Here is an 11000-nt window from a genome sequence, read left to right as displayed (position 1 = left end):
CAAACTGGGGACATCTGCCACATAGCTGATGGCAACTAGAAACTTGTCAGCTAGTACAGCCCCTGGGGTGGGTTGGCAGCAGACAGGGTGGGGGAGAGGGGGAGATTTTGGATTCTGTTGCACTGTAGTGCCTGGCTTCTGAAAGCAGATTATCTCGAGCCTCACAGCCTCCCTGTATGGTAGTGTGATTGTATTCGTTTATTTTAGGGAAGAAGTGAGGTTTGGAGCAGCACACAGGTCTCCCAGCTCATAGCTGGCAGAGCCAGTACTAGAATATAAGTCTTCCAGACCAATTCAGGTTCAAATCCAGGCTCTGCCACCAGCTTGCTGTGTGACCTTCGGCAAGTGTCTACCTCTGGGAGCCTCAGTCTCTTCATCTGTTAAATGGGCCTGGTTATTCTACCTGAAGAGAGTGCTTGGGATGGTGTGGGCTCCGTGCAGCATGCAGAAGCCCTGATCATGCAGTAGGCACTTGCCTTCCTCCCTTTTGTGGAGGTCGTTCCAGCTAATGCCTCCCTGGCAGAGACTGAAACAAAGAAGTAAGCTAATGGGGAATGCCACCAGGGGGTTTCTTTGCATTCAACTAGAAAATGAATGCTCACACCTGACCATAGGACACACTTGTCACTCAGGACACAGTTCAGAAAGCAGCCTCCCTGAGGGTGGCACCAGGCCCTTCCCATCCCAGAGTCTTCCCAGTAGTCAGGGAGCTGATCTTGTTTGGTCACCAGATGACCACTGAGGTCGCAGGAGATGAAAGCCACACTTGCACTGCAATGTGGGCCTAAAGACTCATGCCCATAGGAGCTAATGCTCCTTATAACAACAGCTCCATGTGCAAAGCCCCCAGGTGCCTGCAAGGGATATAACCATTTACAAGAGTCACTACACATGGGAAAGCCAAGCATTATGATGTCTCCATCGGACACTTGTCATTCCTTCATAGTCCTCCCAGTCCAGGTCTAATTCACCAATCAAGGGTCATTTTAATATAAACAGTGTTGCCTGGCAACACAGCTGACATTCAACCTTTATATGGTTTCTAGGATTGACAGAGCTGGTAAGTTAACCCAAGATCCAATTTGTTCTTAAGAGGAGAAAGGGTTTCTTAACTGTTTATCCACAAATATTTGCTGATGGCCTCCCTCCCCCACATGTGTGAGTGCACGTGCATGCACCTGCATGTACACACACACACACACACCTGCCCTTTTCTTGAATCCTTTGCTCTCTCCCCGTCTCCTAATGGCATTCATTGTTTCAGGGAAAGAATGAAAGGCAGAAACATCGGGGGCAGGGGGACAGAAATCTTTGAGTTTCAAAAGCCAAGATTTTTTAGTTTCAAATGCCAGAACTTTGAATTCCAAGACCAAGATTTTCCTGCGCCTGGCCTTTTGGTTTTTGGAATCCAATCCCTGAGCCAGAGCATAGGTTCACATTCTAATTAATAGATTTGGAAAGAACAAATGAACTAGGTGACCTGGACCTCAGAATATTGAACAGTTTCCCACCTGAGGAAGGGTGGGATGAGGGGCCATAATGAGCAGTGGGGTCCCGGCAAGGGGCCTGGGCCTGCGGCGCCCTGGCTGTCCTTGTCAGCCCCCAGTGAGGATCATTGCTCAGGGGCAGCAGGAGGACGCCAGCTGTGCCCTGGGTTGTTCTCAGCTGCATTGGAGTCACCTTGTGTGTTCACCCCTACTCACCTAGTCCAGCTGAGCCCAGAGCCTGGCAAGGCACTGAGGGAAGCACGAGATCCCACGCTTGGGTGCTCCTGAGCATGGCCCACCTGAGGTCTTCCCTCCTCAGTGGGGAGCCCTAGCCCCCCAACTCCTGGGCCCCTACACCTCAAGATGATGCAGGCAGATGAGGCTTGGTGGTGGTGGTATGTGTGAGGGAGGGAGACAGGAGGTCCCTGAGGGAGAACTGCTGATTTTTTCTTTTTATTTATTTTTTTGAGACGGAGTTTTGCTCTTGTTGCCCAGGCTGGAGTGCAATGGCACGATCTTGGCTCACTGCAACCTCTGCCTCCCAGGTTCAACTGATTCTCCTGCCTCAGCCTCTCAAGTAACTGGGATTACAGGTGTGTACCACCATGCCCGGCTAATTTTTGTATTTTTAGTAGAGACGGGGTTTCACCATATTGGCCAGGCTGGTCTCAAACTCCTGACCTCAGGTGATCTGCCTGCCTCTGCCTCCCAAAGTGCTGGGATTACAGGTGTGAGCCACCACACCAGGCCTGCTGATTTGATTTCAAATTGGAATTCAAAGAATATCAGCTTTGGAGTCAGCACTGTCAGGGGCTGAAACCCCATTTCCCTGTGGCATCCAGGGCAAGGTCATTAGTTCATTCAACACATGATCTTTGCGGGGTTATCTCTCTGAGTGCAGGTTCTGGGGTCAAGCTGCCTGGGATTCCCAGTTCTGTTTCTTCCTGGGGCAAGTTATTTCATCCCCTTGTGCCTTGGTTTCCTCATCTATAAAATGGGAACAAAATCAATACCCACTTCTTAGGGTCATTTTGACGTTTAAAGGCATTAATAATATCTAAAGAACTCACAAAGTGCCATGCACCTAGCAAATACTCCATAAATGTTATGTACTACTTGTACATGTCAGACTTTTTTCTATGCAACAGAGGTACAGGAGTGAACAAAACAAAATAATCAATGGCATGGAGCTTGTGTTCAAAGGAGGGAGACAGATAATATCAGACCAAATCTAGTATCTTTATTTGGAAGAAAGAAACAGGATAAGGCTCAGGCAGTTCCTTTACTCTCTGAGCACGGGCCCCTCTGGGGTTAATGAGGGAGCCCATGCACCTGTGTTGAGCACAGGCCTGGCATTTAGTTGGTGCTCACTAACGGTGTGCCCTTCCCCTCCCTGCCTACTCTCCTGCACAGCTGCCCACATGACCAGCCAGGACATACCTCCTCCCCGGCTAGAAAGCCTTGGCCATCAGGAGTGACAGGAGAATCAATAGAATCGCAGATACACAAGAAATTCCCAGAAGCAGGTTCCCGCCAACCAGATGTTCCCACGCCTTTCGCAGGCAGATTAGTGTCCTAGCAACTGGAAAAGGGGAAAATGAAGTCTGTTTTTCTCTGGGAATAGAATGGACAAAAGACATTTGTGTAAGTTCAACCTTCTGGTAAAGCCCCAGGCAGGAGACACATTCGGTGATGAGAGCATTCAGTTCAAGACCCCCTTTCATCACCGTGATGTTGACCAGGTCAATTTCCTGCTTCAAGAGCCCTCAATGGCTCCCTGTTATCCTTCAGATAAAAAAGGACTCTTGATTTTCTCCACCAAACCTGTTCCCTTGCTATCCTCCTGACCCTTCCTCATCTGATATAGGGTGCGCCCATCACCCAGAAACCTGGGAGTCCTCCTTGACTCCTCCTGGGCTCTCCCTCTCATGTGCAGACCATCCATGTGTGTCTGTTTCCTTCTCCATCAGTTATCTGGCATGACAAGTCTGCTGTGTAACAAGCAACTACAACCCTTAGTGTATGCAACAATATGGATTTGTTCATGTGTCTGGGGTCAACTAGGCAGCTCTGCTCATCTCTGTGCGGCTAACACATGTGTCTGGGGTTTGGCTGGCTGTGGGCTGATCTAGGTTGGCCTTGGCCTAGGGCAACTCTACATGTCTCTTCTTCACTAGACTAGCCCCATGGCCAGTGATGGCGGAGGCACAAGGGCCAGCATGCTCCCAAGGGCACAGGCCCATCTCAGTCTCTGCTGATGTCACACCTGCCAGCATTTTATGGATCAAGCAAATCATGAGGCCAAGCCCAGCATGGAGTGGGGATGCTACAGAGTTAAATGGCAAGGAGGAGGCTGCAGGGGGTGAAGAATGAGGACCGCTGAGTGTAATCTCCCCAACCTGCTCTGCATTCCCAAGCCACTGCCTCACTCCATGCCACCCCCAGCTCAACTCTAGACCTCACCCAACCTCTGACTTCCACCCCACTTTCATCCCCCCCTTACAGGCCGTTCCCCTCCCAGAATCCAAGGCAACTTCTAGAAATGTAAATCTGACTATGGCAGATTAAAATCCTGCTTAAAATCCTTCCACGGCTTTCTGTTGCCCTTGGAATGAAATTCAAACTTCTAACTGGGACCTAGAAGGCCCTTGGGATCGGGCCCTGTCATTTTTCCCAACTTCACATCTGACCACTGTCTAATTCCTGCTGAGTCTTCCAGCCACGGGGTCCTCACTTAGTAATGAGCTAAGGTGGCTCCTCTCTTAGGGCCCCTGTACTTGAATATTCACTAGGCCCAGACACTCTCTTCTTACCCATCTCATGATCACCTCCCAACTAATGCCACCTCTTCAGTGAAGCCTTCTCTGATGATCCTTCCTGAAGTCAATTCTACTTCATCTCTGCCACATCCCATTTTTGTTTTCTCCTCACCATCCGTTTGTTCATGTGGTCTGGGATCAGCTATCCCAGATAGTTTTAAGCTTTTCCCCTGTTTTCTTCCCTGCTTCCCACTAGAATGTAAGCCCCATGGGGGTAAGATTTTTGTGCATCTTGTTCACCCTTATGCCCCATCCTGTCACATAGAAGCTGGTCATTGTGGATGAAGAACTAAAGTACATGTTTCTCATTCCAGCACTCAAGGTGCTTAATATCCTGTTCCTGCAAAGAAACCAGGAGGAGTGGGGGAGAGGGGAAAAAACAGCATGGGTCTGGCCTGTCCAGGGAGATGGGGACCCGTGTACAGGATGGCAGCTCAGGAGTCCATAGAGACACAGTCCCCAGCGCCACCTTCCAGAGTGACTAGGAAGTACAGTCATTTCTGAGCCCCAGTCAAACCCCAGGGACATCCATTCCACACATTTTTCATGAGCATCTTACTGTATGCTGGGAACCAGGCTAGGCCTTTGGGGACCTGAAGAGCTTTAGGGAGGACATTCTTCTCCTTCATCCAGCAAACACTTAGCAGCTCTTCTGCACCAGCCCAGTGACAGGTGTTGGGAACATCCTTGGAGCATTTTCCTGCTAGTCCTGTCTCAAGTTGGCCCATCTACCTGCCTCTTCCTGACCATTGCTGGCCTCCCGCACCTTGGAAGCAGGGACTTCATCTAAGACCTTCTGGCACCTGCAGCCTGGCACACAGCATGGAGCTGGATAATAGGGCACCGTTGAAGACCGAAGTGGACCCAGGATCATTTGTTAATGATCAGGTGACTGACAGTCTGCTCATTAGCATACAGTGTGACCAGGCTGCCCCAGGGAGCAAACCACCTCAGGTCTGAGGAAAGTGCTTGGCACATAGTAGGTGCCAAATCAACTTTTAATGTCCCCATCTTGGAAGCCCCTCCCCCTACCTCTCACAAACCCAGTCATGCCCTCTCCTCTATGGAACCTGCCCTTTCTCTCCTGTTGTAGTGGATACAGTTGGTGCCCCACCCAGATCCCCATGCCAGATCCTGCACCCATCTCTCCACTGCTGGGAGTGTTGGCTGTGAACATCTCACAGCAGCACCTTTCTCCTTCAAGTGGCCCTTGGCTGACAGGAGCCTCCCAGGAGGATGTCTGGGAAGTTGCGCTTTTCCCGTGGGATGGTGGAAAAACCTCTCTGGTATGATTCTTGTTCCAGAGCTCCCAAGGGGTCAGGTGAGGCTGGACTTTTCCTTTTCTCTTCGCTTACCAGTTTCTCCCAAGAGCTTTCCCTCAATAAATACTTGAGTACAAGTCTCTGTCTAAGGCTTTGCCTCCAGGGAACCTAATCTAAGACAATGCATTTTAAATATATGTCTTTTATGTGATGTAAGGCACTTCCAGGCTTGGATCCTGAAATCCTCCCAAACCCCATCCCTGTCTCGTTTCCCCTTCCACCAGCTTCATGTGTGTGATCGTGTTGAAACAGTGGGTCACAAGATTGGGGGAGCTGGAGCCCTGAATCCCTGCATGGCGGGGGTGGGGGGGTGACTTTGGACTTGAGAAATAAACATCTATTGTATTTGAGCTATTATACATGTGGGAATCTGTTTGACCCAGCAGCTAACATTACTATGACTCATACACTTGAGGTTAAATCATTTTTGACCCTCAAGTCCTGACTGATGCTGTGAAAGAATGCGAGGCATTCCACCTTTGCCATACACACTGTGTGACCTTGTGAAAGTCATCCCACCCGAGACTCAATTTCCCCACCTCTAAAGGAAAAAGGCATAAGTCCTTCCTCTGAGGGTCGTTGTGAGCATTAAATGAGATAATACTTAGCCATGGTGCTGAGCCTGGCAAAAAACAGGGGTTTGATAAATGCTAGCTCCTTTCCCCTAAAAGTTCGTGACGCCGTCTCCTGAGTTTTGAGTCACACTTCCTGGGCCTCAGCCTCTTCGTGACCGTGCTGGGTGGAAGGGTCTATGGCTGTGGGAAGTGAAAATAAAATCCTAAGCTCCCAACCAACTGAATGGACCCCCCTCTTGGTTAAGGGGACTCCAAAAAAAATGAGTTCCTGACTGCAATGTGATGGGAGGTCAGACCCACCTCGTTCTACTCGCTCCCTGGCTAACCACTGTGAGGCTTTCTTCCCTAAGGGCTGCACAGAAACCAGCCCTTTCAAAAGACTTGCCACACCACTGATTGCAGCCAGCTGCCTAAAGCTGCCCTTCACTTTTGCAGTTTCGACACATAACCAGCCAGCATCCTTTCCTGATAAGAGACCACTAACCACAGAGTGGTTCTGGCCAAAATATGCACGCGGCTCAGGGAGGGTTTTTGTGTCCTCTGCTTCACCTTTTGACATCAGAAGGCTGAAAACCCCACCCTGGGATCGTGCTAATACCACCCTTTTTTGTACCTACGACCCACGAAGGGGCTCAACTGTGCATGTGTGTTTCTTCTTTGTAACTATTCATGGCTCTTCCTATGGCTTATTGAGTATGCATATTCAGCCACCCTATTCAGCATAAATCCCTGTCTTATTCTTCTGATCTCAAAGTGCCTGTTTCCGGCTTCTGGCCAGAAGCTATGCTTCCCAGCCTGTCAGAATGGCCACCTGCAGGCTGCAACTCTTCATGAGAAATAAAGCTCTCCTTTCCAAATTTTTGAAGTTTTTCCTTCTTCGATTGCTAGCTACCACAGGTTTTCAGCCAGTTTTTTTCACTTGAACATGGACACATCACACAATGTCACCCACATGTGCCTCCTCTTCAGCTGTCTCCATGGTCACTGCTCCAGTACAGGCCTCCTTGTCATCACAGGGATCATCACACCAGCCCCCGCCCTGGTCTTCCTGCCACTAGCCTTGCTCCCTCCCATCCATCTTCCCAAAGGCCATAGGGTGAGGTCTCTAAAGCCCAGATCAGTCTATATTATGCTAATATTAAACAATTTTCTTTTTGCTTACAAATTTCAGTTTACTCATGTGTAAAATGGGAGGGTTGAGTAGATGAACTCCACTGCTCCTTCTGTTTTCATGATTTGGAGATATGGTCCCTAATCCTTTGGCTGGCAGATAAGGTATACTCCTTATCAGGCTCAATAGGTCTTCATTACTCTCTCTCCCATGATCTGTGTGTGCAAATATCCTGCTCTATCCAAACTGTTCTCCCTCTGGTTCCCCGGGGCTCCTTCCTGTCCCTGCCCTCTGGCCCGTGTTTCACATGTCCTCCTAGCAGGCTGACTCTACCTCCTGTGAAAATCTTGCCCATCACTAAAGGCTCAGCTTAAATACCACCTTCAACATGAAGCCTTACTTGAATTTCAACAGGATGCTACCAGATTTTTCTCTCTCCTTTAAGTCTTTACTAAATCATACAGTGGAAAGGGCTGTGCCTTAATTATCGGTGTATCTCACATGGAACACAGTCCCTTGTGCTTAATAAGTGCTCTAAAAATGTTTATCTAATTGATTCTATTGTATATTCACCATCTTACTATTTGTTTTCTATCTGTCCCACCTGTTGTGTTTCTCTTTTTTCTTTCCTTATCTTGGATTAATCAAGAAGCAATTTTTATTACAGTTGACTTTTTATATCCGTGGGTTCTGCATTGTGGATTCAACCAACTGTGGATCAAAAGTATTTTTAAAAATTGCCTCTACACTGAACATGCACAGACTTTTTTCTTGTCATTATTCCCTAAACAATACAGTATAGTAACTATTTGCATAGCAGTCACATTCTGTTAGGTATTATATGTAATCTGAAATATGTAATCTGAAAGTGATTTAACATATATGGGAGGATGCGCACAGGTTATATGCAAATACTGTGGCTATTTCATATCAGGGACTTGAGCATCTGCAGATTTTGGTTATCTTTGGGGAGAACTTGGCACTAATCCCCGCCCTGCCAGATTTCTGGGTGGCTGTATTTCATTTCCCCCCATGTTGGTTTGTTAGTTATACATTATTTGACAATTTACTTAGTGGTTAACCCTCAATATTATAACATGCATCTTTGACTCGTTAAAGTCCAATGTAAATTTGTACTTTTGTCGCATTGGAGACAATGCTAAGATCTCAGACTATTTTAACTCCGTTTACACTTCTCCCATTGTTCTCACGCATTTTAATTCTACATATATTTTAAACCACAGAAGACATTATTATAGCTGTTTTTGTACAGTCAAGTTTATTTCCATTTATTCCAAATTTACCCTTCATTCCTTTCTGCATGTTCATATTTCCATCTGGGACTATTTTACCTTCCACTTGGAGAACTCCCTATAGTATTTCTTTCAGTGTGAGTCAGTTGGTAAAAATTCTTTTAATTGTCTGTGTCTTTATTTTGTCTTCATTTATAAAGAATATTTTCTCTGAGTACAGAATTTGAGGTTGGTAGTTGTTTCCTTTCAGTATTTGAGGTTGTTCTACTGTCTCCTACTTCTAGCGTTTCTATTAAGAAGTTAGCTGTCAGTGTTATTATTGATCCTTCAAAGATGATGTGTCTTTTTTCCTCTGATTGCTCTATTTTTTTGCCTTTGAATTTTAGCACCTTTACTTGTATTAGGTGTGGTTTGTCTTGTATTTATCCTGCTTAGGGCTTGTAGTGCTTATTGGAACTGTGATTTGATGTCTTTTTATCAACTTTGGAAAATTATTGATTATTTGTCAGAAATATTGATAGTGCACTTTATTTGTTCTCCCCATTGAGCCTCCAGTTATGTGTATGTTAGACCTTTTCACTGTGTATCATGTATCTCTTTCCTTTATTTTCCATTATTTTTGCTTTTTTTTTTTTTTTTTTTAAGAGACAGGATCTTGCTCTGTCACCCAGGCTGGAGTGCAGTAGCATGATCATAGCTCACTGCAGCCTTGAATTCCTGGGCTCAAGCCATCCTCTTGCCTCAGGCTCCTAAAGTGGTAAGATTACCAGGTGTGAGCCACTGTGCCCAGCTTTATTTTTGCTTTTCATTCTGGAGATATTTTTCTGCATACTGAACCATCTTTCAATCCACTAGTCCTCTTTAGGTGTGTCCAATTGTCTGTAAACCCATCTAGTGAGTTATTGGTTTCAATTATTGTATCTTTCAGTTCTTTAATATCCAACAGATTATTTCTTAAAGATCCTAGTTCTCTGAAGAAATCCCCTATTTTGACTCATTTTCTTGAGCATACCATTCACAGTTATTTAAAGTCCATGCCTGATAATACTAATATCTGGGTCACCTTTGAGCCTATTTCTACTGCCTATTTTTTTTTCATTTTGTTTCTGTTTATTGGTGTGTCTGGAAAAAAAGATTTTTAAAAAATTTAATGCCAGATATCGTGCATGAAAAATTGAAGAGGATCTTCATGATATGACCTTCCCCTAGAGAAGATTGCTCTTTCTTGTGACAGTAGATAAAGTAAGAACGTATCACCTAAATCTATCACAGACTGAGCTGATTCAAGTCTGGGTTGCAACTTTTGTAAGTCTTGTTCTACCTCTGGTTCACCCATCCAGTTATAACCATCCAGTGGTCTCAACTGAAAGCCTGGGCTATTTACTAGGGCCTCTCCTTCCTGCTGGGCTCTGAACTCCAATTTTTTCTCATAAGTGCTGTGAGACTGAAGAATACCCCACTCTGCTTTTCCATTACTTTCTCCTTAACTTCTCAGTCTCCTCTTGTACAGAGCTTAAGAAATGGTAAATGCCTAGAAGGAAAAACTGGTACTGAGGATCAGGCTTACTTCTCTGTGTCTCCCTTCTCCCCAGGATCCTTGTCCTGATGGCTTGGTGATCCCAAACTTCATATTTGATCTCTTCAGCCCCATGAAACTACCTAGAGCTTGTTTGGCTTCTCAGTCTTTCACCCTGTGCCAAGAATTGGCAAATGCCCCAAGAGAAATTCATCTCAATGAACTTCTCTCTATCTGGAATCTTGATCCCTCAAGTCCTGAATGCCTTTGCAGGCCCCTGATACACACACACACACACACACACACACACACACACTCATACAATGGTGTGTATATACGTACACTACATCTGGCTATAATAAAGTAGTCAGTAGCAGGCTGGTGGGTACCAACTACTTTATCACAGCCAGGGGCATATCCCTTTGGCTGTATCTAAAATGAGGAGCTCTCAAAGCCAATATGAACCACAAATCCTAAAACTACACTAGGGACTCATGGGGACATTACCAAAGTTGAATAAATAATACTTTATTTTATTTTATTTATGTATTTATTATTTTGAGACAGAGTCTCGCTCTCTCACCCAGGCTGGAATGCAGTGGCGCAATCTCAGCTCACTGCAACCTCTGTCTCCCAGATTCAAGTGATTCTCCTGCCTCAGCCTCCTGAGTAGCTGAGAATAGGTGCGTGCCACCACTCCCAGCTAATTTTTGTATTTTTAGTAGAGATGGGGTTTCACCATGTTGGCCAGGGTGGTCTCGGACTCCTGACCTCAACTGATCCACCTGCCTCGGCCTCCAAATAATACTTTATAATAATGATTATAGATTTGAGAGCTTATGAAGTGCCAGCCAAACTGTGTAGTCTCGAATCCTCCCAACAGTCATCTAAGGTAGGTATTATTATTTTACTCATTT

The sequence above is a fragment of the Pongo abelii genome, chromosome 2, assembly GCF_028885655.2.
Source record: "Pongo abelii isolate AG06213 chromosome 2, NHGRI_mPonAbe1-v2.0_pri, whole genome shotgun sequence".
In the NCBI taxonomy this organism is placed as follows: domain Eukaryota; kingdom Metazoa; phylum Chordata; class Mammalia; order Primates; family Hominidae; genus Pongo; species Pongo abelii.
Note: the sequence above shows the minus strand (reverse complement) of the source record.